At 36.3% G+C, this 25,296-nt stretch overlaps 1 pseudogene; it reads left to right on the top strand.

Moving 5' to 3' along the window:
• The first annotated feature begins 15,681 nt into the window (after positions 1 to 15,681).
• On the top strand, positions 15,682 to 16,126 carry LOC143653333 (proteasome maturation protein pseudogene; annotated as a pseudogene).
• Positions 16,127 to 25,296: the final 9,170 nt, after the last annotated feature.

The raw sequence follows: 25,296 nt of genomic DNA, 5'->3' as shown, positions 1-25,296 counted from the left end.
GTAAGGAGCACTTCCAAGAAGAACTTAAGAAAAAAACTCCACCCACAAGAGCAACTGAAAGAATCAAATGAATAGGAATAACTTAACAAAGGATGGGAAGGACCTGCATTCAAAAAATTTTAAAATAATACTAAAAGAAATCAAAGAAGACCCAGATAAATGGAAGGACAATCTGCGTCCAGGATCAGAAAACTAAACATAGCTGGATATTAATTCTACCCAATTGAAACACAAATTCAAAGGGATCCCGAGCAAAATTCCAACAGCATAATTTGAATGAATGGAAAACCCAATTATCCGGCCGTGGGGAAAGTGTGCAGGATATGGGAGGAGGTGGTGGGGGCGCTGGTACCGGTAGCAGTCAGTGGCCTGGCTTGCCTGAACTTTTCTCCCGGCTCTCGGGGTAGCGCCGCGGTGGGGCCAGACATCCTGGAAGAAACTGGCGCGGTGGGAGCGGTTGCGGCAATCCTTGCTGGCCAGTCCTGGCCGCGGAGAGGCTGCGGCGGCCGCGCGGGAGGGCAGGAGCCGGCGGCGGGACAACGGAGATGTCGTCGGAGTCGGGCGGGAGCAGCTAGGGGCTCTAGGGAGGCAGTTTGGTCGGCCTCGGGCCTCATCTGGAAGGATGCTGTGCTGAAGGAAAACCAAAACGACGTTTCCAAGGTGCAGGGGAAGTACGTGAAGAGATGTCTCCTCTGCTGTGGAATCTCAGGCCTTCATTCATCCGTCAAGGTCCACTGACGAACTGATACCTGTCTTCCAGATTCAAGCCCTAATGCTTTTTCAGCTTCCGGAGATGGAGTAATTTCAAGAAACCAGAGTTTCCTGACAACTCCAATTCATACAGCACGTCATGAAAGAAGAACAGGCAACTGGATTATCTGCACCTTTTTACCTCGCCAAGAGTCTAGCAGATTGTCCCTAGGGAATATGGCTCTTCTCAGTCTTTTTTTTTTTAATTTGATTTATTTTGTATTATCAAACTAAAACAGCATACAGACACGAACATTGTTTTTTTTATTAATTTTCTTTAAATATCAAAAACACCAAACGCAAACATTCTTAACTTTTGATCATTCCGTTCTACATATATAATCAGTAATTCACAATATCATCACATAGTTGCATATTCATCATCATGATCATTTCTTGGAACATTTCCATCTATTCAGAAAAAGAAATAAAAAGAAAACAGAAAAAAATTCGTACATACCATACCCCTTATCCCTCCCTTTCATTGATCACTACCATTTCAGTCTAAATTTATTTTAACATGTGTTCCCCCTATTATTTATTTTTAATCCATATGTTTTACTTGTCTGTTGATAAGGTAGATAAAAGGAGCTTCGGACACAAGGTTTTCACAACCACATGGTCACTGTGAGAAAGCTATATCATTATACAATCCTCTTCAAGAAACATGGCTACTGGAACACAGCTCTACATTTTCAGGCAGTTCCCTCCAGCCTCTCCATTACACCTTACCTAAAAAGGTGATATCTATTTAATGCATAAGAATAACCTCTAGGATAACCTCTCAACTCTGTTTGGTACCTCTCAGCCACTGACACTTTATTTTGTCTCATTTTACTCTTCTCCTTTTTGATCGAGAAGGTTTTCTCAATCCCTTGATGCTGAGTCCTAGCTCAATTTCTGTCTAGGATTTCTGTCCAGTGTTGCCAGGAAGGTCCACACCCCTGGGAGTCATGTCCCATGTAGAGAGGAGGAGGACAGTGAGTTTGTTTGTCGTGTTGACTGAGAGAGAGAGAGGCCACATCTGAGCAACAAAAGCGATTCTCTTGGGGGTGACTCTTAGGCCTAATTTTAAGTAGGCTTAGCCTATTCTTTGCAGGGTTAAGTTTCATATGAACAATCCCGAAGATTTAGGGCTCAGCCTATTGCTTTGGTTGTCCCCACTGCTTGTGAGAATATCAAGAATTCTCCATTTGGGGAGGTTAAATTTTCCCCCTTTCACACTGCTCCCCCATGGGGACTTTGCAAATCCTTTCTTATTCACTAGTCAAATCACTCTGGGATTTATTGAGGCATCACTCTGGACAAACCTACAAAATCTCATGCCCTATTCAAGGTTCCATGTGCTATGGTGTTCAGTCAAGCTGTCCACATAAGTTATATTAGGAAATGCACTAGCTAAAATATAAATTTTGTACGAAATAAACATTTTTTGCTTTAGTCTCACACATAAGTTAAAGTTTTAAAATATTAATTACGATCTATTTTCAACACCTGGCAGCATTGACATTCCTTTGTTCTTCCTCATGCAAAAACATTTTAAAATTTGTACATTTAGTCACTATCATTATATACTCTAAGTATTCCTAGATTATACCATCTCAGTGTTTATCGTATATCTTTCCTTCTGATTTCATTTGTGCCCCCAGGCCTCCTCCCTCTATCATTCTCACATTCAGCTTTATTCACTATTCTAACATTATTGTATGACAGTTAGGTAGTATTGTGCTATCCATTTCTGAAGTTTTACAATCAGTCCTATTGCACAATCTGTATCCCTTCAGTTCCAATTACCCAATATCTACCCTATTTCTATCTCCTGATGACCTCTGTTCTTAACTGAAATTCTCCAAGTTCATTCCTTAGTGTTAGTTCATATCAATGAGACCATACAACATTTGTCCTTTTGTCTCTGGCTAATCTCACTCAGAATAATGTCCTTAAGGTCCATCCATGTTGTTACATACTTCATAACTTTGTTCTGTCTTACAGCTGTGTAATATTCCATTGTATGTATATACCAATTAGTTTGGTCACTTGTCTATTGATGGACATTTGGGCTGTTCCCTCTTGGCAATTGTAAATAATGCTGCTATAAACATTGGTGTGCAAATGTCCGTTTGTGTCTTTGACCTCATATCCTCTGAGTAGATATCAAGCAATGGTGTTGCTGGGTCATATGGCAATTCTATGCTTAGCTTCCTGAGGAACTGCGAAACTGCCTTCCATAGCAGTTGTACCATTTGACATTCCCGCCAACAGTGAATAAGTGTGCCTCTTTCTCCACATCCTCTCCATCACTTGTCATTTTCTGTTTTATTGATAATGGCCATTCTGTTGGGTGTGGGATGATATCTCATTGTGGTTTTGATTTGCATTTCACTACTAGCCAGGGAAGTTGAGCATCTTTTCATGTGCCTTTTGGCCATTTGTATTTCCTCTTTTGAGAAGTGTCTGTTCAAGTCTTTTTCCCATTTTGTAATTGCGTTGTTTGTCTTTTTGTTGTTGAATTGAACAATATCTATATATATTCTGAATATTTGACCTTTATTTGATATATCATTTCCAAATATTGTCTCCCATTGTGTAGGCAGTCTTTTTACTTTCTTGACAAAGTTCTTTGATGAACAAAAGTGTTTAATTTTGAGGATATCCCATTTCTTTCTTTCTTTCTTCAATACTCATGCTTTGGGTGTAAGGTCTAGGAAACCGCTTTCTATTATAGGATTTATAAGATATTTCCCTACATTTTCTTCTAAAAGTATTCTGGTCTTAGATCTAATGTTTATGTCTGTGATCGATTTTGCGTTAATTTTTGTATAGCATGTGAGATATGGATCCTCTTTCATTCTTTTGCATGTGGATATCCAGTTCTCTAGGCACCATTGATTAAAGAGACTGTTCTGTCCCAGATAAGTTGGCTTGACTGCCTTATCAAAGATTAATTGTCCATAGATGAGAGGATCTATATCTGAACACTCTATTGGACTCTATTGGTCAGTATATCTATCTTTATGCCAGTACCATGCTGTTTTGACCACTGTAGCTTTGTAATACACCTTAAAGTCAGGTAGCATGAGACCTCCGACTTCATTTTTCTTTCTCAGGATACTTTAAGCTATTTGGGGCACCCTGTCCTTCCAGGTAAATTTGGTTGTTGGTTTTTATATTTCTGAAAAGTAAGTTTTTGAGATTTTAATTGGTATTGCATAGAATCTGTAGATCAATTTAGGTAAAATTGACATCTTAACTATATTTAGTCTTTCAATACATGAACACAGTGTACCCTTCCATTTATTTGGGTCTTCTGTGATTTCTTTTAACAATTTCTTATAGTTTCCTCTGTACAGATCGTTTGTCTCTATAGTTAAATTTATTCCTAAATATTTTATTCTTTTGGTTGCCATTGTAAATGGATTTTTTTTCATGATTTCCCCTTCAAGTTGTTCATTACTAGTGTATAGAAACACTACAAATTTTTCAGTGTTGATCTTGTAACCTGCCACTTTGCTGTGCTAATTTATTAGCTCTAGTAATTTTGCTGTGGATTTTTCGGGATTTTTGACATCTAGTATCATATCATCTGCAAACACTGAAGTTTTACTTCCTCCTTTCCAATTTTGATGTCTTGTATTTCTTTTTCTTGTCTGATTGCTCTGGTTAGAACTTCCAACACAATGTTGAATAGCAATGGTGATAGTGAACATCCTTGTTTTGTGCCTAATCTTAGGGGGAAAGTTTTCAGTTTTTCCCCATTGAGGATGATGTTAACGGTGGGTTTTTAATATATTCCCTTTATCATTTTGAGGAAGTTCCCTTCTATTCTTATCCTTTGAAGTGTTTTCAACAGGAAAGGATGTTGAATTTTGTCAAATGCCTTTTCTGCATCAATTGAGATGATATGTGGTTTTTCTGCCTTGATTTGTTGATATGGTGTATTGCATTAATTGATTTTCTTATGTTGAACCATCCTTGCATACCTGAGATGAATCCTACATGGTCATGGTGCATAATTTTTTTAATAAGCTGCTGAATTCGATTTGCAAGAATTTTGTTGAGGATTTTTGCATCTATATTCATAATAGAGATTGGTCTGTAGTTGTCTTTTTTTGTAATATCTTTGTTTGGCTTTGGTATGAGGGTATTCTGGCTTTGTAGAATGAGTTAGGTAGCTTTCCCTCCTCTTCAATTTTTTTGAAGAGTTTGAGCAGGATTGGTACTAATTCTTTCTTAAATGTTTGGTAGAATTCACATGTGAAGCCATCTGGTCCTGGACTTTTCTTTTTGGGGAGCTTCTTAATGACTGATTCAGTTTCTTTACTTGTGATTTGTTTGTTGAAGTCTTCTGTTTCTTCTCTAGTCAATGTTGGTTGTTCATGCCTTTCTAGGAAGTTGTCCATTTCATCTACATTGTCGAGTTTATTAGCATAAAGTTGTTCATAGTATCCTCTCACTTCCCTTATTTCTGTGGGGTCAGTGGTTATGTCTCTTCTTCCATTTCTGATTTAATTTACTTGCATCCTCTCTATCTTTTTGTTAACCTTGCTAAGGGTCCATCAACATTATGGACTTTCTCATAGAACCAACTTTTGGTTTTGCTGATTTTCTTGTTGTTTTCATGTTCTCAATTTCATCTCTAATCTTCATTCTTTCTTTCCTTTTGCTTGCATTGGGGTTAGTTTGCTGTTTTTTCTCTATTCCTTCCAAGTGGACAGTTACTTCTTTGATTTTTGCTCTTTCTTATTTTTTGATATAGACATTTAGGGCAATACATTTTCCTCTTAGCATTGCCTTTGCTGCATCCCATTAATTTTGATATGTCATGTTTTCATTTTCATTTGCCTCAAGATATTTACTGATTTCTCTTGTAATTTCTTCCTTGACCCACTGTTTAAGCGTGTGCTGTTGAGCCTCCATATATTTGTGAATTTTCTGGCACTCTTCCTATTATTGATTTCCAATTATATTCCTTTATGATCTGAGAAAATATTTTGTATGATTTCAATCTTTTTAAATTTATTGAGACTCGCTTTGTTACCTAGCATATGATCTATCCTTGAGAATGATCCATGAGCACTTGAGAAAAAGGTGTATCCTGCTGTTGTGGGATGTAATGTTCTATAAACATCTGTTAAGTCTAGCTCATTTATTGTATTATTCAAATTCTCTGTTTTTTTATTGATCCTCTGTCTAGATGTCCTGTCCACTGATGAGAGTGCAGAATTGAAGTCTCCAACTATTATGGTAGATATGTCTATTTCTCTTTTCATTGTTTTAAGTGTTTGCCTCATGTATTTTGGAGCATTCTGGCTTGGTGCATAAATACTTATGATTGTTATGTCTTCCTGTTGAATTGTTCCTTTTATTAACACATAGTGTTCTTCATTGTCTCTTTTAACTGTTTTACATTTGAAGTCTAATTTGCTGTATATTAGTTGTTCTGGTTTGCTAGCTGTCAGAATGCAATATACTAGAAACAGAACGACTTTTAAAAATGGAAATTTAATAAGTTGCTAGTTTACAGTTCTAAGGCCAATAAAATGTGCCAATTAAAGCATGTCTATAGAAATGTCCAATCTAAGGTATCCAGGGAAAGATACATTGGTTCAAGAAGGCTGATGAAGTTCAGGGTTTCTCTCTCAAGTGAGATGGCACATGGCGAACACAGTCAGGGCTTCTCTCTTGGCTGGAAGTGCACATGGAGAACACGGCATCATCTGCTAGCTTTCTCTCCTGGCTTCTGGTTTCATGAAGCTCCCCAGGAGGTGTTTTCCTTCTTCATCTCTAAAGGTCACTGGCTTGCGGGCTCTGCTTCTCATGGCTATGTCATTCTGCTCTGGGCTCTCTGAATCTCTTAGTCTCCAAAATGTTTCCTCTTTATAGGACTCCAGAGACTTATAAAGACCCACCCCAATGGGTGGAGACATGTCATCACTTAATCCATCTTAACAACCACTCTTGACTAAATAACATCTCCAGAGAGATGATCTGATTACAGCCTCAAACATACAGTACTGAATAGGGATTATTCTGCCTTTGTGAAATGGGATTTTGATTAAAACATGGCTTTTCAAACCAACACATTAGTATAGCTACTCCTGCTTTTTTCTGATTGTTGTTTGTATGAAATGTCTTTTCCCAACCTTTCACTTTCAAATTATGTTTATCCTTGGGTCTAAGATACATTTTCTGTAGACAGCATATAGATGGGTCCTGTTTTTTAATCCATTCTGCCAATCTGTGTCTTTTTATGGGGAGTTTAATCCATTAACATTTAGTGTTATTACTGTATGGACAGTATTTTTTTCTACCATTTTGCCTTTGGGATTTTATCTGTCTTTTTACTTTTACTGATAGTCTTCATTTCTACACTCTACTCCACACCTCTCTCTCCTGTCGTTTCATATCTGTCTCTAGTGCTCCCTTTAGTATTTCTTGCAGAGCCAGTCTGTTGGTCACAAATTCTCTCAGTGATTTTTTGTCTGAAAATGCTTTAATTTCCCCCTCATTTTTGAAGGACAATTTTGCGGGATATAGAATTCTTGGTTGGCAGATTTTCTCTTTTAATAATTTAAATATATCATCCCACTGTCTTCTTGCCTCCATGCTTTCTGCTGCAAAATCTATGCATAGTCTTATTGGGCTTCCCTTGTATGTGATGGATTGTTTTTCTCTTGCTGCTTTCAAAATTCTCTCTTTCTCTTTGACATCTGACATTCTGATTGGTAAGTATCTTGGAGTATGTCTATTTGGATCTATTCTTTTTGGGGTATGCTGCACTTCTTGGATCTGTAATTTTAAGTCGTTCATAAGTTGGAAAATTTTCAGTGATAATTTCTTCCATTAGTTTTTCTCCTCTTTTTCCTTTCTCTTCTCCTTCTGGGACACCCACAACACATATATTCATGTGCTTCATGTTGTCATTCAATTCCCTGAGACCCTGCTCATATTTTTCCATTCTTTTCCCTATATTTTCTTTTGCTTGTCAAATTTCAGATGTCCCGACCTCCAGTTCACTAATCCTATCTTCTGCCTCCTGAAATCTGACATTGTATGTTTTTTTCATCTCTTCTACTGTGCCTTTCATCCCATACATTCCGTGATTTGTTCTTTCAGACTTTCGATTTCTTCTTTTTGTTCATTCCTTGCCTTCTTTATATCCTCCCTCAATTTACAGATTTGATTTTTGATGAGGTTTTCCATATCTGTTCGAATATCCTGAATTAATTGTTTCAGGTCCTGTATCTCATTTGAATTGTTGGTTTGTTCCTTTGACTAGGCCATATCTTCAATTTTCATACTGTAATTTGTTATTTTTTGCTGGTGTCTAGGCATTTAATTACCTTAATTAATTTATTCTGGAGATTGTTTTCACTTTTTTTACCTTGAATTTTCTTACTGGTTGACTTTGTTGTCTATCTGCTATTTGACATTAAGTTCAGCTTATTCTGGACCTCTAGTTCAGGTTTAACAGATCAGAATTTTTCAGTTCTTGTTTTTTTTGCTTCTTGCCCTGCCTGTATGGTGCCTTTTACCCCCCTTAGGAGTGTCTACTTAGGTATTATAGACCCCAGCTAGATTTTCCCAGACCAAACTGACCCTCTCTCAGGAGGAAAGAGTCACCTGCATCAGTTTTCCCTGAGGGTGAGACCCAGCAGATTGAAAGGCTTTCCTGTGAAGCCTCTGGGCTCCCCGTTTTTCCTATCCTGCCCAGTATGTGGTGCTTGTCTGCCTCCAGGTCCCACCAGCATAAAGTGATGTGGCACCTTTAACTTCAGCAGACTCTCCCTGCTGGGGGTGTGGTGGAGACAGAGGAGAGGTTGCAGTCTGGTTTTAATTGCTTCACTTTTCCAGATCCTGGGGTCTGAACTCCTTGAGGGACGGATTCCACCTGAGTTGGGCCCCACCCCTCTCCTGGGGAAGGCACAGGCTCCAGACAAACCCTCAGAAAAAACTTAATTCTGCCTATGCCTGGGGCAGTGGAGCCCAAGAAGCCTTTCAGGTGTGTCCAAAGAGTATTCAAGCCATAGAAACACAGCCACCAAAATGAAAGAGGAAAATCCTTTTCAGAGCAGGGCCCTTTCCTAGGGTTTGCCAATCAGAGCTTAAGTTGGTATGTTACTCTATGTATCTCCAGGTTCTATACGTCCCCCTGCCCCTTTCCTTCAGGGCTCAGACCTTTTCAAATCCAAAAAAACTTCTTTTTTTTTTTTGTTTGTTTGTTTGCTTGTTTTTGCTTTTCCATCAGCCCTGGCCCTCTGCACCTGGGCAAAACCCAGCGACTTCCACTTTTACTTGAGGTTCAGCTGAGCTGGGGGGCTATTTTTAGCAGTCAGAATTTGTGAATTAATTCCACAATTGGAGTTTATTTGCACTCAGCCCCTGCTGGTGGTAAACTCTCTCTCCTTTCCCCTCTGGGAAGCAACGTTTGGGGGAGGGGCGCCAGCCGCTATGGCTTGGGGAACTCACGGTTCTGGGTGGGCTTGCAGTTGGTTCAGATGGTTAAGACTGGTGTACACTGTGTGTTAGGTCACTGATGTGGTCCCAGCAGTTGTTCTGTACTGCTCATGGCTATTTAGTAGCAGCTCTGGAGGACAAACTAAATCCCACCATCTTATCCGGGAAGCCCATGAACAATTTTTAAGACATGAAATAATCTAAAGTATAGAATGTAAAATTGCATCTACAACATGATTAAAGCCTTATTAAATTATGCAATGGATGAATACTGAAAGAAACCATAAGAATAAAAATTGTTTTTGATTTATTGGCACTATAAATTGTGATTAAAATGTATATTTCAGGACTCTGTAAATATTATAATATTGATTGTGTAGTAAAATTACCTACTTGAACTTAGCTTTAGTTTTTAATTAAAAATCTTTATGATGAATGAAAACATATTAAGCTCTAGATTCTCATACTAAAACCTTAAATTTAAAAGTAAATTAGAACTGTAGAGGGTACCTTTCTTTAAAAGAAGTAATGTCTAATGCATTTGAAGAGATTAATATTGTTCTAGAAACCTGCCAAATGCTACTTGAAGATCCAGAAGTACTATCACTCAATTATCTCCTTGCTTACTCATTTGTTTGTGAAATAATTATTCAGTACATTTTTACTTTGCACAAACCACAGAGATAGGTATTTGAAAGTATTAAGCATAGTCCCTGCCCTCAATGAGATCTTAGAATGTTGAGAGAGGTGGGCTTACAAATATGAGGAGAACAAAGCAAAACAAAGTCTCTACTAGAGGTTTGTCCCACTTATAATATACAGATATTGTCTTATTAATTCAAATATTGGCTGGCTGTTGCCAGGGCTGCTATTGCAAACACCACACAGTTGATTGGATTAAATAATAATTTATTGGCTCAGTTTTGAAGGCCAAGAGTCCAAAATCAAGGCGTCATGAAGACATGCTTTCTCTATGATGTATGTAGCCTCGTGGTTCTGGCTTTCCACAGTCCTTAGGTCTCCCTCCTTGGCTTCCATCTCTGCCTCTATCACATGGTGATGTCCGTATTATCCTCCTGTGACTTTCTCTGAAGCCTTTTTTCTTTATAAAGCCCCCAGTTATGAGGATTAAGGGCCCACCCTAATTCAGTTTGTCCAAACCTAAATAGGGTCTTAGAAGAATCTAATCACAGATTAGTTCATCCCTTAATTGATAATATATCTTCAAAGAGTCCTATTCACCATGGGTTTGCACTCACAGGGATGTGGATAAAGACAAAAAATATGGCTTTTATCAGGATGTATGATTCAATCTACCACAGTCATCATAATGCCAATATATTCTTATGCTTATTGCGTGTGAAGACTCTTTCTATGTAATCTATTTTACTATATATTTGTAAATATATACAAATAAATACAGCAATAAAAATAAAGAAAGACATATTTTATGCAAATTATTTTAACATTTACTCCATATGTGTTGGTGGAGATATGCATTTTAGGTATGTGAGGACTGTGGACAGCATTGAATTTCAGAAAATGGACAGAAAGCTGAAATATAAGAGGAAACATTAATAAGGCTGAGCTAGAAGATAGGGTTCTGGAAAACTAAGGATCAGAGTTTATTGGTTCCCCTTTCCTCCCCATCTATCCCACATGTCATAGTATCTCAATCAATCACGGCCCTGCCAATTCCCTCATATCTCTTGCCACATACTCTCTCTATATAGTCAATGAACACTCCAGCACCATCCTAATTTGTTCCACAGTGCTAGTGACTGCTAAAGAAATTTACACAATTGCCTATCTCTTCAAATTTATGGCATAATACTTTTGCCAAAAATACCTCATAATACTTCTTGAAAATCCTATTTTTGCTATATTGTCACTAATTATTTCCAATGTCCATTTTCTTTGGTATTAGCTTTCAATAATTTCTTCAAACTCCCTCTGAGATTCTTTCACGCCCCTGATCCCCCTCCATTTAATGAGCATTGGAGTATATCGGGTGGGATGACCCAACTTCCTGCCAACAAAACTTTTTGCATCCTCATTATGTATTTTACTTTATTTCTTTAGTTCTGCCAAGGCCTGTGTATAGCAGGGGCACCAACAGTTCCTGGGCTTAAGCATACATTTTTATTTTTTATAAGTTCTGGGAGACTTGGAATGTCTTCAAGCAGCAAGCAACCCTATCAGATTTAAGAAGTGATATACCATTCTGCTCCCCACCACAATGTAAAATGAAATAAACAAGAAAAAAAATTTAAAACCAGTATTATAAAGCACTTCCAACATTTCCCCATCTAAAACTCTGCTCCCCCTTGCATACAGATCATAGGGTCTCCTGAAAATGCATATCATTTCCTAAATTTTTATCCAGAAAAGTACAGTGATGGAAGCCATAACTCTAGTGGTGGTAGGGACTAGGCTAAGACCTAAAGTTGTATTTCCATCCACTTCAAATTGCATTTCAATCTATGCACCTAAGGCAGGGGCAAGTGAGTATCCTTAAGAATCACAAATATAAGCAATGAATTCTGAACACCATTAATAAATTATAAACTCCTTCAGGAGAAATAGAGAATGGATATGTGGGAGAGGCATGAGATTGGCCCATGGGCATGAAAGCATAAAACCACTATCATCTGGTGGAAATATTGGATTAAAAATATAAACTGCTACTGAAGAATCTGAAAGTTCTGGGCATTAAGTCAGAAACTAGGAATTGAGAAATGGGGAGAAAAAACAGATAAATGATAAAAATCTTAAAATGTATTGGAACTGAGGTAATAGACAAGGGCTCATGGGATTTCTGTTGGCACCGGACCATAACTACATGTGATTTCTTTTCACTGCACCTTTCTGGTATTAGATTATTGTACATCAGGACTGATTGTAAAAATTGAGAAATGGATAGCACAATACTACTTGATGGTAGCACAATAATATATGTACACTGAATGAAGCTGAATGTGAGTATGGTTGAGGGAGAAAGAATGAGGGCACATATAAAACCAGAAGGAAAGATAGAGGATAAAGACTGAGATGGTATAGCAGGAATGCCTACAGTGGGCAATGATGGCGATTGAATGTACAAATAAAGAAACATTTTTGCATGAGGAAGAACAAATGGATGTTAACATTGCAAAGTGTTGAAAATGGAAATGATACAGGAAAGGAGCAATAAATGCAAGCTAGTGTCCATAGTCAACAGTAACGTTATAATAGGCTTCCACTGAATGTAACATGGATTCTATGTGGAAGAAAAAATGTCTTTATACAGATTATGGTCATGTAAGCATGTCTATTTACTTACGTTGGATTGTATCACGTGTGAATAAAATTGGTTAAAAATGAACAGAAAGAAACACGTGTTACAGAAAATGTGGAGAAATAGATATACCTATTCACTGTTGATAGGGAACCTGAGAGTGGCAGCCCCCCCCCAGAGGACAGTGTGGTGATTCCACAGAAGTCTAGTGGGGTTGCTATATGATCTTGCAACCCCATTGCTAGGTATATACTGGAGGAACTGAGAGTGGAGACATAAATGGACACATGCACCCTGGTATTTATGGCAGCAGTGTTCAGATTCACATTGGATAGAGGTGGCCTAAGAGTACAATGACTGAGGAATGGAATGGGGAACTGTGGTGTTTACATATAACAAACTACTGAGTGGCTGCAAGAAGGAATAAATTTGCGAGGCATGCAACTAGGTGAGTGAACTTTAAGGACAGAATGTTGAATAAAATGTCAGAAACAGAGAGACAAATACCGCCCCTCACTCATATGAATTAACTATAATACACAAATTCAGAGAATTGAAGTTGAGAGCATGGGTTATCAGATTGGACCTATTGTAAAGGGTCCTAGATTGTAAGCTCTTACAGCAACCACATGTATTTAGAAGTTGTAACTGATATTTCTAACTTCTGAGATAATGGCATATTTATATTAACCTGGTAATGCTGTGTCTTTATGTGACACTTGAGACTCAGAGTTAGAGCACTGAAGCTATGAAACTCAGTGTTATCCAATTCAGAAACTATTTAAAAAGCTGAAAAATGAACAGACTTCATCTAGATATATGAATGAAGCTGATCTGGATAGGCCTAAGGCAAATCAGAACACTGGGTAAAGTATAATCCATATTTTCAACCTTCAACGTTTGTGTGAGGTCAAACAGAGAGGGGTTTATATGATTCAGAATTAGCATTTCCTAATTTAACTTGTATGGTCAATTTACTTGAACACCATAATTACATGGAATCTTGAATAGGGTGTGAGATCTTGTCAGTTTTTAAAGTTTAATGTATTGACCTGATAGATACTAGAGTAATCTGATCAGAGAATAAAATAGTATTTGTAAAGTCTTCTTGGGGAATGGGGGAGAAGGGAGAAAATACTTAACTTTCCCATCTGGGGAATTCCTGATATTCTCACAATCAGTGGGGACAAACAACTCAGTAGGCTGAACCCTCAATCTTGAGGCTTGCCCCTATGAAGTTTATTCCTGCAAGGGAGAGGCCAAGTCTACATAAAATTATGTCTAAGAATCACCCCCAGAGAGCCTCTTACGTTGCTCAGATGTGGCCTCTCTCTCTAAGACAACTTGGCAGGTGAATTTACTGCCTTCTCCCCTATGTTGGACATGATTCCAGACGTTTAAATCTCCCTGGCAATGTGAGACTTGACTTCTGGACATAAGCTAGGACTATGAATCATTAGAGTGAGAAAGTCTTCTTGACCAAAAGGGAGAAGATAGAAATGAGAAAATAATAAAATCTTAGTAGTTGAGAGATTTCAAACAGATTTGGGAGGCTATCCTGGATGTTATTATCATGCATTATATAGATATCCCTTTTTAGTTTATGGTATATTAGAGTAGCTAGGGGGAAATACATGAAACTATTGAACTGGGTTCCAGTAGCCTTGATTCTTGAAGATGACTGCATAACTACATAGCTTTTACAATGTGACTGCGTGATTATGAAAACATTGTGTCTGATGATCCTTTTTCCTAGGGTATAGACAGATGAGTAAAAAAAAAGATAAAAATAAATAAATAAGAAGGAATTAAAGGATAAAAATTTGGTAAATTGAAATACTGTGGGTCAATGAGAGGGAGTGGTAAGGGGAATCAGATGTATGAGTTCCCCTTTTCCCTTTTTATCTCTTTTTCTGGAGTGATACAAATGCTCTAAAAATGATCATGTTGAATAATACACAACTATGTGTTGATATTGTGGGCCATTGATTGTATAATGTGGTTGAACTGTATGTGTGTGGATATTTCTCAATAAAAATATTTTTAAAAAACCAATTTGCTGTTTTTACCTCAGTTAACATTAAAAGATTTACCAAAACTTTTCTTTTTCAGATAAATCCTGATTTTTTCATACATGTAAATATTTGATTTACTTTATCAATATTTAATTGACTCCCTTGACTTATTTACATGAAATAAAGCGTGTTGTCAGACATGTAAATATATGCTTTTTAAAACACACACACACACATGCGTAAGCATGAAGGTGAGAATTGGCAGGCAGAAAATTGTGGAAATTCATGCCTCAGAGACTGTTTTTCCCAGTGAACTAGAAGGCAAAATTATCAGTCAAGATAAGATGTGGCAGATATGGAACATAAGGCAAAAAAAAAAAAAAAGTTTGGAGTGGTTTACCGAAGTGAATTATAAATGAAACCAAACAGCTGTATTTAGCCGCATTGATTTATTAACCTGCATTTTGGTAGACTGTGGTAGACTGCGCTATCAGTCCCTAGTTTTTATATCCCTGCCTTTTGCTGTTTATATTTACAGACCCCCTCTGACACTTTATTCAGCAACCTGACTTGTTTGGGCTAGAAGATATTAGATGTGATGCAAACAAGAATTTGAAACTCGTTTGAATTACTAGGCTTCTCCCCTTGCTCCTCTGCCATAGAGCTGAGAAGAATTTTTCCAGGAAAGATAAGGGAATTTTGGAGCAGACCTAGATCACAGATATCAAACATTAAATAGAGTCAAGCCATTTGATCAATATATCTGTGAGGATAAATGAATTTTTCAAGTTACAAAGTTTTGGGATGGTTTGTCACACAGCATTACACAGTATATACAAGAAAGAGAAAAAGCTTTGGTAAATTTTTGAACATTAACTGAGGTAAAAACAGCGAATAGATTTGTGAATGGATCCAGTTCCACCTAAGGAATACACAACCGTGGTAGACACAATACATACATTTATACCATTTTCTCCAACAGTGTTCAAGAGTACAAGCATAGATTCAGAAGTGTTCATTTTCCAAAAAATTTGCAATGAAAGAAAGAATAAAGCAATTAAGCCTGATGATAGAATCTGTTTGTAGTGATATATCATATATTTAATATTGATATAAAGGGATTAAAACCAGGAGAAGCGGTGCGCAGCGGGCTGGCTGATGGGAACCGGGCGGAGAGGTAGTATGCACAGCCGGTTGAAGATAAATGCCAGAGGACTTGGATCTCAGCTGAAGGAAGGTATTCCAGTTACAGAACTTTCAGCAAGTGGCCCTTTTGAAAGTCAAGATCTTCTTCGGAAGGGATTTCCGTGTGCGAAAAATGAGCATTTTTCCCCGTCATCCTCTTGAATTAGCAGAAAAGAATTTCCAGCTCAACCAAGATAAAATGAATTTTTCCACACCGAGAAACATCCAGGGTCTATTTGCTCCGCTAAAATTACAGATGGAATTCAAAGCCGGGCAGCAGTCTCAGCGGCTTTCATTTTTTCCGAGCTCAAAGTTTTCACTGGATATTTTGAGGGGTAATGATGAGACTATTGGATTTGAAGATCTTCTTAATGACCAGTCACAAAGTGAAGTAATGGGAGAACCACACTTGATGGTAGAATATCAACTTGGTTTACTGTAATACAGTTGTGCTGTTACTGAAAATAGTGACTGCATCTTGTTAATAGTTGTCTTTCTGCTACAATTTGATGTACACATTAAAAGTACTGACACGTAAGAATTTTACCAGTGACCGTTTCAAATTATTTGGTTTTTTTGGATTATGGCTATGTGACAATTGAAAACACTAAAGGAAGATGATTTACAGCTAGTTTATATTAAAACAGTGGCCTTCTAAGTCTTTAAAAAAATCATTGCAAATGAATATTATAAATCTACCTGCAGGTTTTGATTAAATCCATTTTCTAAGTATTCTATAAATTTAATTTTGAATAGTCATTATCAATACTTGAAAGTGCAGCCTGAATTCATAGTAGCATCTTTCAGAATAAATATTTGTAATTGATTTCACTGGCAACTTCAAATTAAGAACAAAATAAGATGTCTGTACTTCATTTCAGTATTATCCATTAATACTCATGAGAACATTTGTTTTATTGATACTGTTTTAAATTACAACCATTTTTTTTAATCCTTTTAAGTTCAAGATTATAAGTTCAGAGATTTTTATTTTCTTCTTGTCTTTAAGGTGAAAAACATAAAGTTACCAACAGAACTATATTAAACTGTGGTTCTTATAGATTTCATATATATTAATAAATATTTAATATGTAACCAAGTAGTACTGTTAGTAATAAAAAAAAAAAACCAAAAACAACAACAACAGGAGAAGCCTGATAGACCAGGAAAAATTGAACTAGTTAAGAGACCAGAGTTTCTTATGTGAACAAGTACAGGCACCAAAATAAATGAGACTATTGTGTAGATACAATATTCAGTTCAGAGAATGGAATGTTGAAAAGAGAAATTCAGATGTGTGATTGTTTAGGATAACAAGTTCAAAATTATAGCCACAAGAAAGATGGGGTTGCAAATTTGGGGGATTGTGAGACAATAGAAACTCTAGGTGATTGAAAGTGTTAGCACATAGAGTTTTGGTCTATTCTTATATAATGATAGCACTTGGGTAACATGAGAGCAAGAGAATTAAGGTTTAACATTTTTGTTCAATGGGAGATGTGATCGGAAGTAAATAAAGGGTCATGCTAAGACATAGAAGTCACTATAGTCAGTAAAAATAAAATAAATTGGAACTCTCACCACATGAATGGAAAGACAAGACCTAGGAGCAATGCAGGAGAATAGTGGCTGCAACATTATATGTACAATTGGATATTTTTCTTTTATAGATTTTAATTTTTATTGGATCATAATTGGCAGTCAGAAAAATAAAAGTATCATAAATAAACAGCTGGATAGATTTCACAACTGAATATATCTGCGGAACCAACACACAGATTAACAAACAGAATATTAAAAATACCATAGAGGCCCTCTCATGCTCTTTTCCAGTCATCATATCTCCCAATAGGAGTCACTAGCCTGATGGTTGGATGGTGACAGCCTTGGGATTTTATACATTTTGAAGTTTGGTAGACCTTTGGCTTCTTCTCAAAATTTCTTTGAGTTTATCATAGATTACTCAAGTTTGAAAGAAATGTGAAAATAAGAAATTTTTAGCTTATCAAATATTTTGTTTTATAGTTATCAAGGTATGTTATATAATTCAGTCCATTAATCAAAGCAATATATCATGTACTTAAAATGAAAAAATGACAATAAACTACCAAGCATGACTTCTGGACATGTCACCTTCAAGAAGCATTTACAAATCTCATTACAAGTATAGCCCCAACATTTCCCTTATCGCTTTTAAAATTTTCAGCTTGAAAGCTTCATAGGTGTTTTTATTATTCGCAGCTCCCTTATGCTAATAGTGCTAAATATCCTCTCACATCTCATTATATGTGTCCTGACTGTTGTGTAACTTATCTCTGACCTATATCATTCGAAGAGTTTTCACAGAGTGTCATTTGATAATTCAGCAGTAATGGATTATGAACACTAGTGGCACAATGTCTGGAGACAGGCAGACTGACTTACTCTAATGGAATTTCTTTAAAAACTGGGTAACTTTGGTCATGTAGGATCTGAGTCTTTGGAATGTACCTCCACCCCCACACATGCATATCAAACACACATACAACATACTTTTAAAAATGCATACATAGTCTCAAGCTAAATACATACAAAATAACATTAATTTTAGGGTGGATATTTGAAATATTATGGTCAAAAGAAATAGGATAAAAAAACTGAGGTTTTAAGAGTCAGATTACATCTATTGTGATCACTTCTGTGAGTGAACATTTTAGAAAATGACCAAAACAATGAAAAGAACAGTATCATATCATTTTTTCTATTTTTAATGAGATGTCCTCACACACATACTGTCCATCCAAAATATACAGTCAATGACCCATAATATCATCACATAGTTGGGTATTCATCACCATGATAATTTCTATCATTTCAGAAAAAGAAATAAAAAGAAAATGAAAAATTTCATGCATCCCAAACCCCTTACCCCTCCCTCTCATAGACCACTAGTATTTCAATCTACCCAATTTTTACATCTTATTATTTATTTATGTTTTTATCGCCCATATTATAGTCAGAATAAATGGTTTTTAAGAGTCAGATCACATCTATTCTGGCAACTTCTGTGAGTCAACATTTTGGAAAGATAACCAGAATAATGAAAACTCTTATCCTTTTAATCTTTAAAAAGTAAATGGGAGACTTAGTAACTCTTTCCAAATATTTGAAGGACCATTGAATAGAAAAGAGATTAGACTTACTTGTGAGGGTATCAAATCTAGGATTAGAACTAATGGGTAGAAGTTGAAAGTTAAAGTCAATAAAACATTAAATTTTCTCACATTGTTTAACAACAGTGAACTCTCTTGAGGTAAGGAAATTATTTGTGAATGAAAGTGTACAGGGAGGTTTGCCTTTTTGCTACAATGCTTCTTATTAAAGGGATTCACTAAAATTCTAGGATATTGTAATAGACAACTATATATGACAGTGCAATGAAAAAGTACTGCGTGCCCACGCAGACAGATATATTTAAATGTAACATTAGATTTCATTGCATTGCATCAATAAAGAGAAAAGGATTTGCTCCTTTGACCATGTTGAAGGTTCTAAATATTATGTTTAAGAAGAATGTTTAATAAGAGTTTCTATACCTTTACAAACTGCGCTAACTAAGCAAAGAGTAGAAGGTAGCTGAGATGCTTCTTTACTAAAAGATAATTTTATTGGTATGAGTAACAGCCACTAATATTTTTATCAAAACATCATAGAATTGAAACCTAGTGTCATGCTTATCCAAAGCAATATCCAGAACTTTACTGTTAATATTTAAAAGTAGGCTATGAAGTTTGTAGATTCTAGAATTATTTAAGCCATTTACAAATTTGAATCCTTTTAATATATCAAGATGTTAAAAATGTTTGCAGTCTGGTTTTTGTGCAATTCATCAGGACACATTTTGCTATAACATAGAACTTTGTTACCTTTTGTAAGAAACTGAGTATAGAATGCAGAACAAAGGTTTCTTTTTTTAAACTTTTTTATTATGTAGTATAACATATATACAAAGCAAAGAAATAAAAAAGCAATAGTTTTCAAAACACTCTTCAACAAGTAGTTACAGGACAGATCCCAGAGTTTGTCATGGGCCACCATATGATCCTTTCAGATTTTTCCTTCTAGCTCCTCCAGACTATAGGGGGGCTAGAAGGCTTAAATATTTTTTTTATCACCAAAATTGAAATTTCAAAGCACAGCAACACAATTAGTTGTAGAATGTATTTCAGAGTTTGATGTGGGTTACGATACCACAATTTAAGGTTTTTACTTTTAGCTGCTCTAAAATACTGGTGACTAAAAGAGCTATCAATTTATGATTCAGTATTCATATTAATTTGTCAAGTTCTATCTTCTCTGTATAACTCCATCATCACCTTTGATTTTTCCATCCCGCTCTTTAGGGGTGTTTGGGCTATGGCATTCTAAATTTTTCATATTGGAAAGGTCTGTCACTAATATGGGGTAGGAAGATGGAACTATCTGATTTCTGGAGAGGATATGGCCTTTAGATTTCAGGACTTATCTGGATCAGGGGCCCATCTGGAGGTTGTAGGTTTCTGGAAAGTTACTCTAGTGCCTGGAACCCTCGCGGAATCTTATATATTGCCCAAGATGTTCTTTAGGATTGGCTGGAATGGTACTGGTTGAAGGCTGGCAGGTTATGATAGTTAGCAAAGTCTAACAGAAGCTTGCATAAGAGCAACCTCCAGAGTAGCCTCTCAACTCTATTTGAACTCTGCCACTGATACTTTATTAGTTACACTTCCTTTCTTCCTTTTGTTCAGGACGGAATTGTTGATTCACGGTGCCAGGTCTGCATTCATCCCTGGGATTCATCTCCCACGTTGCCAGGGAGACTTTCTCCCCTGGATGTCATATCCCACATAGTGGGGAGGGAAATGACTTCACTTTCAGAGTTGGGCTTAGAGAGAATGAGGCCACATATGAGCAACAAAAGAGGTCCTCCAGAGGTAACACTTAGGCATGCCTATAGGCAGTCTAAGCTTCTCAGCTACCTACATAAGCTTCACAAGTGTAAGCCCCATGATCGAGGGTGTGGCCTATTGATTTGGCTGTCCCTAAAGTTTGACAAAATGCCAGGGGATTCCCTGATGGTAAGGTTTAATAGTTCCACGTTCTTTCTCCCATCACTCAAGGAACTTAGCCAATATTTTTTGATTATCTGCTTAATATACTCTAGGATGTATGCAGACATTACAATGACTATTTGTACAGGATTATCAGACGTCTATCTTATTCTGGGCTCCCTGTGTCTCAGTTGTTCAAATGAGCTGTGCAGATAGGTTGAATTAGATTACACACTACAGAAAATTTCTGTTCCAGACCAAATAAACCTTTCTTCCATTGGCCTCAAAGAGTATGTGTGGTTCTAAAATATAGACACTGTCTTCCTTACCCCTATGTTCTGAATTACTTTCACCCCAACCTGTTCAGCTCCATTCTTATCTCTAAATATCAGGTTATACATATAAAATAGCCTCTCAAAATTCAGAAATGATAATTACCACTCTGGACTTAATGTGTCTGCTCTAAAAGCTTACAATTTAGGTCTCTGTTTTCTTATAAACATCTTTTAAAGGTGACCATACCATTCTTGTTCTTTTGTTTCTGGCTCATTTTGTCTCACCAAATGTCCCACATGTTCATTCACATCACTGCATGCCTCATGACTTTGTTCCTTTTTGTAGCAGCACAAACTTTATTCATAAGTATACACCATCGTTTGCCAATCTATTTCTCAGTCGGTGTATCCTTCAGTCACCTGCATTCATCAGGCATCATGTATAGGTCCCAAAGTCCATAGTCCATCAACGTTCTCAATTTTAGATAATTTCATTGTTCCCAAGAGAAAGAAAACCAATAAACAGACCCTCACCAAATAGGAAATCTAAACCTCCTCATAGCTCTTGTCCCTCCCCCATTATTTAGCTCTGCTGTTGTTGTGGTAGTGCTGATGGTTTCCTTCTGAACATAGCTCATAGCATGCAGTAGTAGTTTCCCCCTGTACCCTTGACTTAAAGACTCTTTGTACAAGAATCATATCTTTGAAGTAATTGTTGTGAGAACTAATTCATATTTCTAATGTAAATCAGTGGGACATGAGGTCTATACAATCCGTTTCAATCTTGTTCATTATCAATATGGTAATGTTGTTTATAGACCCACTAGGGAACCACCTTCACTCCTATCTGCTTCCTTACATTGGAGTTCAACCTCATTAGTTAACAGTTCACCCATCTCTAGCTTCTATGTAGCTTTAAGTCCCCTACATTCTGTACTATAAGCCTCTGATTATACCGTTGCGCTGGACATAAAAGTGGAATCATTCACTATCTAACCTTTTGTCTATGGCTATTTTCACTTAGGATTATGTTCTCAAGGTTCATTCATCTTGTCATGTGCTTCAGGATGTCATTTTGTCTTATTAGTGCATAATATTCCATCATATGTATATACCACATTTTGTTGATCCACTCATCTGTTGATGGGCATTTGGTTTGTTTCCATCTTCTGGCAATTGTGAATAATGTTGCTATGAGCATCAATGTGCAAATGTCAGTTTGTGTCACTGCTTTCAGATATTCTGGGTATATACCAAGTAGTGCCACCACCGGATCATAAGGCAACTTGTTATTTAGTTTCCTAAGGAACCACCAAACAGTCTTCCATAGTGGTTGCACCATTATACATTCCCACCAGCAGTACATAAGTGTCCCAATCTATCCACATCCTCTCCAACATTTATAGTCTCCTGTTTGTTTAATAGCAGCCATTCTTATAGGTATGAGGTGGTATCTCATTGTAGTATTGCTCTGAATTTCCCTTATAGCCTATGAAAATGAACATCTCTTCATGTGCTTTTGAGCCATCTGTATTTGCTTTTCAGAAAAATACCTATTCATATCTTTAGTCCATTTTATAATTCGGGCATTTGTTCTTTTGTTGTTGAGTTGTGTGATTTCTTTGTATATACAGGAAATCAAACCTTTGCCTGATATGTGATTTCCAAATATTTTCTCCCATTGAGTTGGCTGCTTCTTCACCTTTTTAGCAAAGTCTTTTGAGGTGCAAAAGTATTTGATTTTGGGGAATTCCCATTCACCTATTTTTCTTTTGTTGCTTGTGCATTGGGTGTAAGTTTAGGAAACTACTTCCTACTACTAGGTCTTGAAGGTGTTTCCCTGCATTGTCTTCCGGAAGCTTTATGGCACTAGTTCTTATACTTAGGTGTTTGATCCACTTGGAGTCAGTTTTTGTGTAGGGTGTAAGATAGGGGTTTTCTTTCATTCTTTGGGGTATTGATATCCAGTTCTTCCATACCCAATTTTGAAAAGTCTGTTTTGTCCTAGTTCAGAGGATTTGAGGGCCTTGTCAAAAATCAGTTGACCATAGATTCGGTGGTCTATTTCTGCACTGTTGATTCAATTCCATTGGTCAATGCTTCTATCTTTGTGCCAGTACCATGCTGTTTTGACTACTGTGGCTGTCAGGGACTGTTATTCCTCCCACTTCATTTTTCTTTTCTAGGATGCTTTTAGCTATGCAGTGTCTCTTTCCCTTCCAGATGAAATTGGTAATTAATTTTTCCAAATCTTCAAAGCAGATTGTTGGAATTTTGATTGGTACTGTGTTGAATCTGTAGATCAATTTGGGGAGAATTGACACATTAACCATCTTTTGCCTTCTTATCCATCAGCAGGGAATATCTTTTCACCTATTTACATCTCCTTTGATTTCTTTTAGTAATGTGATGTTGTTTTCTGCATACATGTATTTTACATCCCTAGTTAAGTTCATTCTTAAGTACTTGAGTCTTTTAGTTGCTATTTTGAATGGAATTGTTTCCTTAACTGTCTCCTCAGCTAGGTCATTGCTTGTGTATAGAAACATTACTGATTTTTGCATATTAATTTTATATCCTGCCACCTTGCTGAATGTATTTATTAGCTCAAGCAACTTTGCTGTAGATTTCTCAAAATCTTCCAAGTATAGTATAATTTCATCTGCAGACAATGAGTTTTACTTCTTCCTTTCCAATTTGGATCCCTTTTATTTCTTTGCCCTGCCTGATTGTTCTAGGTAGGACTCTAGCACAATGTTGAATAATAATGGTGACAGTGGGCATCCTTGTCTTGTTCCTGATCTTAGGGGGAAAGATTTCAGTCTCTCTCCATTGAGTATGATGCTGGCCTTTGGTTTTTCATATATTCTCTTTATCATATTGAGGTAGTTACCTTTGATTCCTATCTTCTGGAGTGTCTTTTTTTTTTTTTATCAGAAATGAATGTTGAATTTTGTCAAATGCTTTTTCAACATCAGTTAAGATGATCACGTGACTTTTCCCTTTCAATTTGTTAATGTGCTCTATTACATTAGTTGATTGTCTTGTGTTGAAACATCCTTGCATTCCTGCTGTAAACGCTGCTTGGTCATAGTGTATAATTCTTTTAACATGTTGTTGGATTCAGTTTGCTAATATTTTATTGAGAATTTTTGCATCTATATTCATTAGGGAGATTGGCCTGTTATTTTACTTTCTTATAGCATCTTTACAGTTTTGGTATTAAAATGATATTAGCTTTATAAAATGAGTTAGGTAGATTTCTTCTTCCTCAGGTTTTGGAAAAGTTTGAGCAGGATTGGTGTCAGTTCTTTTTGGAATGTTTGAAATTCCCCTGTGAAGCCAGCTGGCCTTGGGTTTTCTTTGTAGGAATATATATATATAATATATTATATATAATTAATTAATATAAAATATATATATATAATTTATTATTTTTTTTGCATAGGTAGGCACCAGGAATCGCACCCAGTCTTTGTCATGGCAGGCAAGAACTCTGCCTGCCGAGCCACCATGGCCTGCCCTTTTTTTTTTTTTTTTTTATATATATATTTTTTTTATTAATTAAAAAAAGAATTAACAAAACAATTAGAAATCATTCCAATCTACATGTACAATCAGTAATTCTTAATAACATCACATAGTTGCATATTCATCATTTCTTAGTACATTTGCATCGATTTAGAAAAAGAAATAAAAAGACAACAGAATAAGAATTAAAACAATAATAGAAAGAAAAAAAACAAAAAAAACAAAAACAAAAAACCTATACCTCACATGCAGCTTCATTCAGTGTTTTAACATAATTGCATTACAATTGGGTAGTATTGTGCTGTCCATTTCTGAGTTTTTATATCCAGTCCCGTTGAACAGTCTGTATCCCTTCATCTCCAATTATCCCTTCTCTTTTTTTTTTTTTTTTAATTAACGGAAAAAAAGAAATTAACCCAACATTTAGAGATCATACCATTCTACACATGCAATCATTAATTCTTAACATCATCACATAGATGCATGATCATCATTTCTTACTACATTTGCATTGGTTTAGAAGAACTAGCAACATAACCGAAAAAGATATAGAATGTTAATATAGAGAAAAAAATAAAAGTAATAATAGTAAAATCAAAACAAAACAAAACAAAACAAAACAAAAACCTATAGCTCAGATGCAGCTTCATTCAGTGTTTTAACATGATTACTTTACAATTAGGTATTATTGTGCTGTCCATTTTTGAGTTTTTGTATCTAGTCCTGTTGCACAGTCA

The sequence above is a fragment of the Tamandua tetradactyla genome, chromosome 13 (genome assembly GCF_023851605.1).
Source record: "Tamandua tetradactyla isolate mTamTet1 chromosome 13, mTamTet1.pri, whole genome shotgun sequence".
NCBI classification, from domain to species: domain Eukaryota; kingdom Metazoa; phylum Chordata; class Mammalia; order Pilosa; family Myrmecophagidae; genus Tamandua; species Tamandua tetradactyla.
This window is presented reverse-complemented; position numbering and strand designations above follow the sequence as displayed.